The 12,866-nt window shown below is 31.1% G+C and overlaps 1 long non-coding RNA gene across 2 annotated transcripts; it reads right to left on the bottom strand.

Moving 5' to 3' along the window:
- Nucleotides 1-838: 838 nt before the first annotated feature.
- Nucleotides 839-1,425, bottom strand: LOC135135569 (uncharacterized). Of its 2 annotated transcripts, none has more exons than XR_010281607.1 (3): nucleotides 1,309-1,425; nucleotides 1,158-1,252; nucleotides 839-1,103 (listed from the first exon to the last, which is right to left on the bottom strand). It is a non-coding gene; the product is annotated as an uncharacterized LOC135135569 (long non-coding RNA). The 2 variants fall into 2 exon arrangements; XR_010281608.1 differs by having other exon boundaries at nucleotides 839-1,127; nucleotides 1,178-1,252.
- Nucleotides 1,426-12,866: the final 11,441 nt, after the last annotated feature.

The following is a 12,866-nucleotide window of genomic DNA, read 5'->3' as shown; positions in this document are numbered from 1 at the left end:
CTATGATTTGTGTTTGATTAATTATTATCTGCAAGCAATTATTCTGCTATCTAACGCTGCTTTTTCCTTGACTGGTTCTTATAAACTGGAATATATAAACATTAAACAATAAACACCAGTTGTTTAGTAAGCAACACAAAACATATGTTTTTTAACGCATTGTTAATTTGAGTTCCTAGCGAATATCTGCTCGCTGGTCACTGGCTCCACTGAATTTGACATCCTTTGAATTATCTCAGACTGTAGATACATTAACATTTTCTGTTGTTTTCACTTCATGGTATACATATATGAGAAATCATCTTTGTATCCCTATCAAAAACTTGATGACGTCATCTCAAAAAATTTAACACATTTTTAATGAATCAAAAATGTGCCAACAAATTCATATATGTATGCTACAAGAAAGTTGTGATGTTATCTCTAAATATAAATCTTTTTTCAGAGTCGAGAGAAGTTAGGTGCGAAGATTTCATTTATTTATTTTAGGACGCACTGTAAATATTAGGATTTATTCTCATTACAATCAGTAGATAGTTTTTTGTTGCTTTATAACATCTGCACTGCATGCGAAAAATTGGTCTCGATTTTTTTTCTCTTTGCTGTCTTTATTAACATTAAGTGTGAATTATAATATACGGAAGCTTGTATGGAAATATAAGTGTGATGTCATAGCTGCAAGCCCACAACTTCTGGTAAAAAAGGAAGGACGCAATTGTACTTTTAATAAAAAGAAATGCGTAGGCGGTGTGAAAATGACAAACTTATTGCAACGGAAAAATAAGTCTTGCGTAGGGAAGAATTATTAATTTAATTCCTTTATATAATAACTGTTTGATTTATTTCTTTCTTTCTCCAAAATAACCGCGTGCTCCAGTTTACGCTGCATTAGCTTCAATATAATACAATTTTAAAAATCTGTAATGGAGAGATGACTCAATAACCTCTATGTGTCTGCCTGGGAGACGACATGATTTCCAAGAAACCGTAATGATGCTGTTGCTTCGGGGCGATTTTCTACCTCGGAGTAATCGTTGAATTTTTAATATAAATTTTTTCCTAGTATTCCCACGTTTGTTGCGATATCCTGGTACTGATGCTGGCTGAAAGTTGTTGTGTAAAAGTTTCTAAGAAATAAACCGAAACACTTAAGATACCAAAGGTGTTGTGTTCATACCTGGGTCTTGTGAGTCATGAATAACGTGAATCGGGGGTTTTTGGGTTTTCCCGTTTAGGAATAAAGTTATGTTAACTGTTAAATGGCCAAGATTGTTGATTATAAGCTCCACTTTACATGCCAGTACTTACGTGTTTATAATTATTGAAAATAGGAAGATTGTACTATTAAGAACATTTTATATTTACAAAGAAGTGAAAAATTTTGTTGAGACATTTTATGAAAATATGAATTCTACGGTAGTTATCACTAACACTTATTTTTGCCTTCCTACACTGAACCGATATATCTGGATTATTATGAGTGTTTTGCACATTTATTTCTTCCTGCTTACAAGATTAATTTTTCAATAACACTATACTTTATCTTGAAAATTTCATGACTTAGAAAGATAAGGCAAAAAAACGTGCTTGTAAACATTTTGCAACAAATAAGCAATACTTTTAATAAAAATTCCTAGAAATATTTTTTATTGAAAAAAAATCTCTGATTTTCCTTGGACAAGATAAGATTTATTTAAACTGTACAAATAAATTAAAACTGAAAGACACGACATGAACACAACAAACAGAATAATTATTCTTTGAGGTAATTCCTAGAATAGACTATAGTGTTAAGGTTCATGGTTACTTCGCTCTTAAGAACAGTCAACTGTTACACATGGAGTACTTCATGCTACAAATTTCCAGTAAAATTTCTTTAACAATATGGAAACGTAAGACCGACATTTTTGTATTCTTCAAACTGCGAAAGATCGCTCAAATATAGAATTAAACATTTATCGGAATTATTCTATGAACTGTGCCATAGGTTAAAAAAAGTCGTAGGAGGCCATAACATTTATTTTAAAAATAATAATGTTTCTTGGCATTGGAATTAGTTGACACTTTATTTGACAGTTATTTGACCGTGACTGTTAAAATGAACAAGGAATACGTTGGTGTTGCCAACATAAATTTTTTAACTTAAATTTTAATGGTCGCTGGACAACTTTTTCTTCGAACATGTTATATTATATGAATGGGACAATTTACATATCACCTTACTCGCCTCTTCATTATATTATATTCACAAAATTAAAAAAAATAGACAACGGGTCTAAGCAATAATTGTAAAAATAGCGGTGCATTACCAACGTATCTCGTGGCAATGATAGGCATAACGTGTGGTTGTTGGCACTGTGAAAAATAAATTCATCAAATTTTCCCAACTTCCTCTAACAATAATAAATCAATAATGAGTAATATAAATGTACAACCAAACATTAGCAAAAAATCCCTAGTTACAGAAATTCGAGCATAACTAACCTTGACGAACCACATGAATAATAATTGAATCTCTGATGTAGTGTTTTGAAGTCAAGGATAAAGTTGTGATTAATATTAGCAAATATCTTAAACTGCACCTTTGCATACCTATTTTGTTTTGTTGCAGCTTTAAGGTCCAGCGTCAGAAACAGGATTAAAATAGTTCCTGCCGACCTCCACTTTATTAGTGTCAATTACTTTAAATAATTTAGTGTTTAAAGGCAGAACCCGGCGTGAATTCTAGTTCCTAAGACAGTTAAAATTTGCATAGCAAACGAAATCCATTATTTTGATACGAGTTCAACAACACAAATGTTGACCATTAAGTGGACACTGACTTTTCTTGGCTGCAAGATGAGATAATTTTACTTCCTCCAGTTATTTACCTTTTTGTTTATATTATCGTTGTCATTTATTAATTGTTAGCCCCTGTTTAATTGTGCTTTAATGATATCATAACTACAACAGGCTAAATAATGTATAAATTTAAAGGCCACCAACAAGCGTTTAATTTATTTTAGTGATTATTTTAACAGGTGTCTGTTGTTTGGAAAAGGGTCTGCGTCTAAAATTAAGTTATTTGTGGTAATAAATTTAATAAAGCGGCGCAGCACTGTAATTAATTAATTACATATGAAATATTTATAGTCAAGAATAAAGTAAAACAAGTTAACCACAGGAACGCAAAATCAGGTTTGTTGTAATTATTTTAATTTTCACCTATTAAGTTAGAGTGGCTTGCTTCCTCAACGTGAGTCTTATATAAAACAATAAACTGTCGTAAATAATATAATATAATAGTTAGCTTTCATGAATCCAACTTGGTAAATAGTTACAGTGTTTATTAACAGTATTAGTTAATTGTCGCATAGTTATATTTATTCATTCTAGCGGTAGTATGAAAGCACTATTAACCACTAACGTAAAGTTTATCCATAAAGCAACGTTGAGTAATCGTCCAAGTTTGATAATAATTATTCGTTAGTCCACGTGGTGCATATAAAACTTTATCTACAATTCCTGAGCCTATTTAACGTCCTCTTATATGTCTGCATTTGTGATTTATTAACCAATAAGTCAAATAATAACTTTTTGAAAAATATTATTCCAGATTATATGGCATGATTCTACATATCTGGAAGAGACTTTTCATCCTTGTATATTAGTGATCAATTATATTCTTAATTTTAAAAATAACATACAAAATTCATTCAAATATATCACCGGCTTATGTGCCGTAGTGCCAAGCAAGACGAAAAATAATATTGTAATGGACGTATTTTAGCTTAAAAAGTAGTTGTCAAAGTTACTAATTTTACGTGACAAATTAAGTATTAATAATCTGAGAACAACTAAGGAAGAATTTTCGTCACCCTAAAAGAATTTCATGTCAAAACCGTCGAAAAATATCTAGATTTTAATCGTAGTATATCATATCGAGAAATTTTAAAGAATGACTAATTTTATGATTTTTCGAAAAAATTCACTACCAAAACTGGATTTTCCAAAGAAAAAATACTTATTTCTCCGCTTACGACATTACTGGATTCTACATTTTTGAGGAAAGGGATCAACCGTTCATGATTTGACTAAAAAATCAATAGTGTAAATTCTAAGGGGGTGTGGTTCGTGAGGACAATTGAAATATATTGAAAGTACATAACCAACGGGAAAAATGTGTTATCATCACCCTACATGTTTAATTTCAATTGTTTATGTTTGTGTTAACCACAAGTGCAGGGGTATATTATTTAATAAAATTCAGATAATGATAATTATGCAATATAATGAGCGGACGTCATCATATTGTTGGTGGGAATCATTAGCCTAATTTTTGTTAGCATTTTACCATCTATATTCCTATTATACATAGAAAATCTGACAACAATCCAGTAGTTTAATAAAAATTCTATCGGACGGCAGACAGACAGATCGACGGAAACGAGAGACCTGTTTTTTCGTATTCTACGGGCCATAAAACGTCGAGAAAACATAAAAGGAGCAAGTCGCCCGGTAGATTCGGGAAGTGGAAAGAAATAATAGGCTAATTTTGTCAATTATTGTAGTATCTACATACTCTCATTTGGGTCATTCGATATACATATTTAAATTCAATGTGGTTTTAAAAATTAGTTGATTTTTCTTTTGAGATATGTACTCGTAAGTCCAAATTCAGCAGTGTACATCCTGTAACAGGGGTGTGGCTCAATCCGAATTTACTCGAATGAGCGTTTCATCCCGAAGACTGACGGACCAGACTCATTCACTGCCAATAATTTTTTACTTCAAATTTTTTTTTGATAATCGTAAATACCAGGCGTTAATAAATGATTTCTAGTGAACTATGAAATTGCTGCTTCATTTGACTTTTTGTGAAATCATTATTAATCCGTTAATTAAGTAGTTGTCAAACTTGAATCAATTTTTAACGTTTATTCTTTAAATCATAAAGGAATAAATGATACAGAAAAATGTGGACTCTACAAGAAAATAAATTTTGTTATGAAAGCCTATTTTCGGTCGGGCCAAGAGATTTATCGAGCAATCTGCCGCCTAGAAACTGTGTTTTTCGAAAGCGGCAATTTTTTTTGTCAAGTCGTGTTCACGGTCCTCTAGATGTAAATATATCATTTATTATCACCCTGTATATATGTACTCAATTTTTTAGGAGGGATGAGCAAATACATTTTGATCAAAAATTTACCATGCTTATGTATGATAACTTTAAAACATCTCCAAGATTTCAATTACGCATTCATTAATTTTTTTGAGTCACCCTGCATATGCAAATCCAAAAAATATGAATGGAGTGATAAATTACAAGTACAGATTCATCATATTTGGTACATTTTAGATAGGATTTATTCAGCAAACTTTTGAGCTGACGTCATCAATTTTTTGGATGGGATAAGTCAATATATTTTGATTAAAAATTTATCATGCTTATCATAATCGCAAACCATCTGCAAGATTTCAAAGCATTCGGTTTTGCAGATTCAAAATTAAATGGCAAAATGTTGTTTCATAATTTTGAGTTTTTTTTCCAAAAATCTCGACGTTTCAGATAAAAACTCAATTCAGAGTCATAAATTACATGTCTGGGACTATGTTATTTCATACAATTTAAAACCCATTTACTATATACAATTTTGAAATGACGTCAGCGCATAAGTGGTGGGGATGATTAGCCAAATTTTGGTTAGCGTTTTACCATCTACATGAAATTCTTAATATAAGTATAAAATTTCACAAGAATCTGTCGAGTACTTTCGGAGATTATTTGTCTAATAAAAATCCGGGACGGCAGACAGACGGACAGACGGACAGACGGACAGACAGATAGACGGACAGACGGACAGATGGACAGACAGAGGATAGACAAACGAAAACGCAGGAATTATTTGTTCTTACTTTAGGAGTCGTGAAACGTCTAAAAAACATGAAAGTAGCCATTCCTCAGATGGACCCTACTACCAGTACTTTCTTAGCTTACGTTCGGGAAATAATGCTAATAATTCTTCTATACTTTAATTTAAATTTACAGGCATTATCATACAAAAAAGTTTCTGTCCAGACTTTTTGCACCAATTTTTTTCTAAAAGCAGATGAAAATTCAGTTAGATATGTAAACTTAAATGACACACATTTTAAAGATCGTACTGACCTTTCCATAAAGTATGAAAACCTAAGAAGTTCGTAAGATCTCTTACAGAATATTATTATTATGTGGAATAATCTCTCTGAAAAAATTCAAAAAGGTAAAGCAAAGAATAAAATCACAAGGAAGTGGCACGTTATTAGAATCTGTAAGTAAAAGATGAAGATATTTCCGTCTCTGGATTTTCAGAATGAGATTTTAATGAGACAGTCATCTACTTGGCGGGCATTATATTAAATACTTAATGTAATAGTTAAGTCTTCAAATTTGAAGTTTAACATGTTCGAAAGGGATTTTAATAATTTTTTTCGAATTTTACAGTGACCTCTCAATAACGTACCATTGCACTTTTCCGTGAATTTTTTATCACCCTGTACAACGTTGGTATTTTTCACATATGAGAGTTATCACAAATAAAACTTTACAATTTTTTTTAACAAATTACTTAAGTTATGGACTTCGATAACATTTTTGCTAAGATGTAACTACTAATCGATTTAGTAAATACGTAAGAACGACAAATTTTTATATTGTACCTAGTTCTTTCAAAAAAACTGATGACGTTATTTTAAAATATGATTCAATAAATACAGCTGCAGTTTTTATGTCTTACAAAGAATGTCCTAAAAACGATTTATTCATTTATAAAAATATAAATTCAATATATTTATACCCTGCTGAATACTGTTAACACTAATGTTTTTAAATAAACCACGCTAAAAAACAATATATGACGTCCACGGGGTATTGGTTATGCTTCAGAGGCGAGGAACGTACAGTGTACTTCATTTGCCGTTCCTTATTAAAAAAAAAAAAAAAAAATGTAAACCCGTAAATTTTACTTAACAGCACTACTAAAAATAGTTTAATTTGTTCTTGAAATGCAGTACATGTAAAAAGATGTTTAACCTGTTTTAGTGTTGTTATCAAAGTGCATTCTAGAATTTTTCATCGAACTTTTTTACAATCATTTAAAATTCGTTCTTTAAGCCCTCAGTTTACTGTTGTATACACACATATCCCCACAAAACCACAAATATTTGTTTTCCTTCTCCCGAACCGAATCCTTAGATTTAAAAGGTGCTGATTATTTCCAGTTCACGTCTTAAAATCCTTTTCCGGACGTGAATTCGAGTTTAGACGCGTGTGAAGAATTTTACGCTGATGTAAATATAACTTATTGTGATGATCGTTGCATAACTTTATTAGACATAATTTGGAATTGTTTGTTTAGATTTTACAATGTTCACGTGGACTTTTTTCGCTCGTTAATTAAATGTATGCTTCGTGCAGAAATTAGTAAATTATCGCCTTATTGTGTGTTAGAAAGTACTTTCTTCAATTCATTTCATCTAGTCCGAACTTTAAAAACACCTGTGTACCTTCACTGCATCACCGACGTTACAGTTCTTAGAGAATGGTTTTAAAAAAGCAAGCGAAACGATAAGTATTTGTAAATCCACAGCTCAGAAGAATGGAGATCCACCAGCAATGAACTGCTGCAGTGTCTGACTTAAAACAATGGTTGTTATCACGCTTTAAATCAGCGGAAAAGCTTCTATTTTGTACGTCCATAAATGCAAACAATGCAGTAGCTGCTGTCTCGAATTAATGAAAATCATTTTACATGGTTATCGGTCTTTTTGTTCATAGGTTCTTGCAGTTGTGTTTATAATAATTGACACTGGTGTGTAAATGGTAGTTAAGTTTCATTGCTCCGTAGGCAGACCATAATTCCCTGATAGGTCATGGGTGCCATTTCATCATTCCGTGTTTGAAATAAAAATAAACTTTTTTATTTCGCCTTTTCAATAATATTATTTATTGTGCGTGTGTCAAGTACGACAGACTTGTTTCACAATGAAATGATTTGATCGATTGCAAAAGAATTGTGAAACGCATAGAGTCTATTATTAATTTAAAGTGTACTATTACTACTATTAAAGTAAATGTTAAGACATTTGTAAAAAACTGAATCAATATCGACAATCTATTGTGTTACTTTTTTAAATTTTTTCACAGATAATATTAGATCAACGGAAGTATGAACAATAATAATAATATTAGTGTTAAGAAATCCACCGATGGCCTTCAGGAGCACGTTTGTACGCATCCATTTACAAAGTAAAAATACTAGATTTGTTGCGTCACAACACACAGTTTTTCTTTTGATATGCTTGTACGTGCACTACAAGCATAAAAGTAGTCAACTGTTATTTAATTGCTGTTAGTGGTAAAACACGAACAACGTGATAATGTTGATTACGAAGGTATTTTCAACAAGTTTTAAAATGGGTTTTAGGATTTTCCATTTCTGTAATAAAATAGCGTGTAAAATGTTGGATAACTTGGAAAAAACGGATATTACTAATCCGTACTACTAAGTTAAATAAGTGGCAAAAATGTTCGGTATATGCGATATGCTTATATGAAATAGAGCCAAAAATTCATAATTCATATCTTTACATATAATTAGTTGATTTACAACAATAATTTATAGCAGAGGTAGATCTCTGGATTGTATAGCGTTCGATATACAAAAAGAAAGATGTACAAACCTTAGTGAATCTAAAATAATAAGGGCTAGCAGTGATTTATGACATAGTTGATATTGTGTTCACTTGCCAATTTTATCTTGTTTTTAAACAAATTTATCCTCTTCCCTGTTATGGTCAGAAAGCCATATTATTGAACCCAGCAATATTATTTATTAAAGTAGAAATAATATTAACAAATTTATTTGTCAGTGTAAAAAATAAACATGTTCATTATGTTACAAATTAATTAATGAATACAACGTAAAAATTGGTCCAAGGTTATTTAGACAGAACTGTCTCGGTCCCTGAGGTACAGTAGAATGAATGAAGCAATTTATTTTATTTATCATATTAAAAACTGCTTACCCGATTTTCCAAAAATTTAGGAAATTAGTATTACACTGCGCCTATCTAAATTGAGATAAGTGCGGTACTAAGGTGTTGATTATGTGATGTCATAAGAAAATTTTGTAATGGAAAAACTAACTGAAACATAGGCATGCTTCTTTAACTTCTGCAAAATTAAATTGTATAATTTTTGGAAAAAACTGAATTCATTTGTCACAAGAATAGGCTTATGTCATTTTATACAATTTAAATCATATGTTTACTATTCAAAATTCTGAGATGACGTTATCAAATTATTGGTGGAGATGACTAGAAAAATTTTGAATAGCGTTTTACCATCTATAGTCTACACGACATTGTTAAAAATTAAAACTTGACAAGAATTAGTAGTTTTGGAGATTACGTGTCTAATAATATTGACACAGATGACAGACGACAGACGGCAGACGAGAGATGACAGACGACAGATCACACAGACGAAAAAGGCACTCCTACTTTTTCGTACTCTATTGGTAATGAAATGTTGCGGAAAACATGAAAGTAGCCATTCCCTTAATAAACCCTATTACAATATGTACTTCTTTAGCTTACATTCCAAAAGTAATAAGACTTGAATAATAATCGTTCCCGATGGTGGCCCCTGTTTAAATCTATACGGTCCTCTCGATGGATCGAGAACGCCGCTTCGAGGTTTTTCTGAGTACCGCAATCGATACTTTCGCTAACCCACTTCAGACTCGTCTTTATGGAACGTCGCCTGGCCACCGTCACCGATGATGACTCACCCATCATCGCCGCACCTACTAGAAAACCCATAGGCGTCGTACCGGGGCGGCGTATGGGTTTATTTCGTAACAATACATGAATATTTTTGTTGTCAGATATACAACTTTGCTTATGTCAAATTTGGTTTACATCCTCTAGCGTTCTGAACTGTAACGTTTTTTTGAAATTTCTGTAGCAAAATTTCATATATTTTAAACAGATGCTTTCATATTAAAAAACTTACATCTTGCTCGTTAAACTAAGATGATAAAGGTCTAAAATTGTTTTCTGTCTTAATGAAATTGATTCTGTGAATTTTATTTTTACTTTCCAAGAATAACCGAAGGAGGTGTTGTAATAGAGTCCGTCGGAACAGTGACTACTTTGATGTTTCCTCAATGTTTCAAGTTCCATAACCCCTACAGTACGAAAAATAGGTTTCCCGTTTCCGTCTGTCTGTTTGTCTGTCGTCTATCTGTCGTCTGTCTGTTAAAACTTTATAGTCCTCTGTCTTCTACATTTGGACCCAAGGATTTTTTAAATAATTTTTTTTTCATTCAATAAACAAGCCTTTAACAACGTGTCATATTTATAAGTCATTTTTGAATCAACCTATATAATTCTGTTGTACTATTTTGATTTTTTTTTCCAAAACTCTCCATGCGGAGTGTTAAAAGTTACACTAGAATTTTTGAAAGGGAAATAGAAATACGATTTTCTTAAAATACGAGTAGATATATCCGAAATTTGAGAAAAATTTGCCCTATAGTTTCTAATAACATAACCACCAGACAACAAACAGACAGACATACGAAAACGGGAATCTAGTTTTTTTTCATTTTTCAAATTCGGGAAGCAAAATTGAGTGATGAGAGCAATTTTTGAATTTAATGTTTGAATTACAAACAACTTTTATTACCCGACTTCGCAATAAAACAGTAAAAATTCCAAAAAATTAGCAATAAAATCGGTTTTTATTGTACAGTAAAGTTATTAAACTCGGCCTTAAAAATGGTACCGTATTGTACGATTTTATGGTCACGTAAATGTTAGTAAATATGAGTAAGATATTGTTTTACTCTAATTTCAGGATGTTATGTGCTTCTAAACATTAGCGAGGGAGGTTAAGTTGAAAACTATGACTTTGTAAATTTTGAAAAAAATTTGTTGTATTTGTAACGTCATAACTAATTTTTACCGCAAAAGAAATATCGTATTATAGTTAGCAAAAGTAGTTAGTATATAACTTTTCACGACGTCTGTTTTCTTGTTAAAAATTTTGCTTTTGAATAGGGAGCATCAAATCCACAGAAACAGAACTTTTCGGGTTTTTGACACTTCATCGTCCTACGTTTACTATTGGTCTAAAGGCCATAGAATAATAGAAATGTCACTTTAAACTTTGTAAAAAAAGATTATAAAATTTAAAATATAGAAGTAAGAAATCTGGTCGATGTTTACGCTAAGAACTTTTTTCTTATTTGTTTAACATTTAAAATAATTATAAAATTATGTTGGTACAAATATTTAAGATATCTTAAAACTATTTTGCAGAAAACTTCTAAACCCACAAGTTATTTTAATATTTTGTAGCACAAAATAACTGTCAGATCCCCTTTCCAGAATTTAAAACAATCCATAAAACGAAAACTATAAAAAGTTAGATTTGCATCTAGCAAATCTAAGAGACGGGTTTTTAGCATCGGGTCATCGGACTATCCATATTTTATTTAAGCTCTCCAATATAAGAGATCGTTTGCTACCGGTTCTCTATGATTGTTCGCCCCACATATAAGTAGAAGAAGGATAAATAACACTTTTAACCACATGAAATAAATTTGCTAAGTAAATAACACGTCGCATAAAACTAGTTGAGTATTTCCGATGCTTGAATGTTTTTAATAATAACAGTAATACTAAATTTTTTTGAAAAATTTTTCACAATACGGTGATGAGAGTGAATATCCCCGTAATAATGATATCGAAGATAATTACCGACCAATACTTCACAGTGCCAAATAATTACCCATTCCATGACACTTAATTTTAAAGGCATAAAAAAACTTTGTATCTTTATATCTCAAAACTTAAAGTAAAACTAAAAATGTTATTACTATACACTACTATACAGTCGACGTTTTTGCTACTTTCGACAAGTAAACATTATGTGAAAGAACTTTCAAGAACTTGCAGATATTTTTTGTACTCAATTTAATAGCTTCAAATACACATGCAAAGAAATCCACAATAAACAACTATCACTTGAGAGTCTCTTGTCATTAGAAATAATTATAAGTTATAAATCAGTGTAATCAAAAAAAACACAATACACTTCGCTATTTTACTGCTCACTCCCATCACCGGTCACAACAGTACATGCCAGTTCTCAACCTTATGTTCAACAGACCCTTCAGTTTTCCTCTGAGACAAGAAAGACATACTAATGAGCTCAAAATTATTAAAGCTGCAGCCATGTGTAACAGTTTCAAGTTCACAGTTTCATTTTCATTCATCAAAAGGCTAGAAAACGATTTCAAAGAAGTCGACAAGCAAATGCTAACTTAAATCAAAAGAAAGTTGTGAATGATAAAACCAAAAATACTTTATACGTACAAAGTTCGAATATTGTCCCGATTTTGGTGTGTATTTAATTTGAAACTAATTATATTAATAATTATAAATCAAATTAGCACTTCACGTGACAAGCTGTTAAGTAATAAAATACACACAGACCAATTCATTCATTTTTTTTGAAAAATTCTTTCTATAAACAAATATAAGAAGAAAAAAATAGTGCAACATAAGTCATGTCGTTTTTGTGGTTTACATATTTTATTGTACTATAGGTACACAGTGTGATAATTTTTATAAAACGGTAACTTATTTTTTTCTGTTCAATCCCACCAAAAAATGATGACGGAATCTCAAAATTTTACTAACCAAATGATGTTTGAAATTTATGTTATAATGCACACTATAAGTTATATTGGACTGTTGTGCTTCAAAGACGAAGTTCGAGGTAAATAAATTTATAGCACTTTTTATATTTTTAATGATAAAACATTTCCGTCATC

The sequence above is a fragment of the Zophobas morio genome, unplaced genomic scaffold (genome assembly GCF_036711695.1).
Source record: "Zophobas morio isolate AGI-343-1 ecotype UQ-CSIRO unplaced genomic scaffold, CSIRO_AGI_Zmor_V1 ptg000024l, whole genome shotgun sequence".
Lineage (NCBI taxonomy): Eukaryota > Metazoa > Arthropoda > Insecta > Coleoptera > Tenebrionidae > Zophobas > Zophobas morio.
The sequence above is the reverse complement of the archived record's forward strand: the minus strand, read 5'-3'. Positions and strand labels throughout refer to the sequence as shown.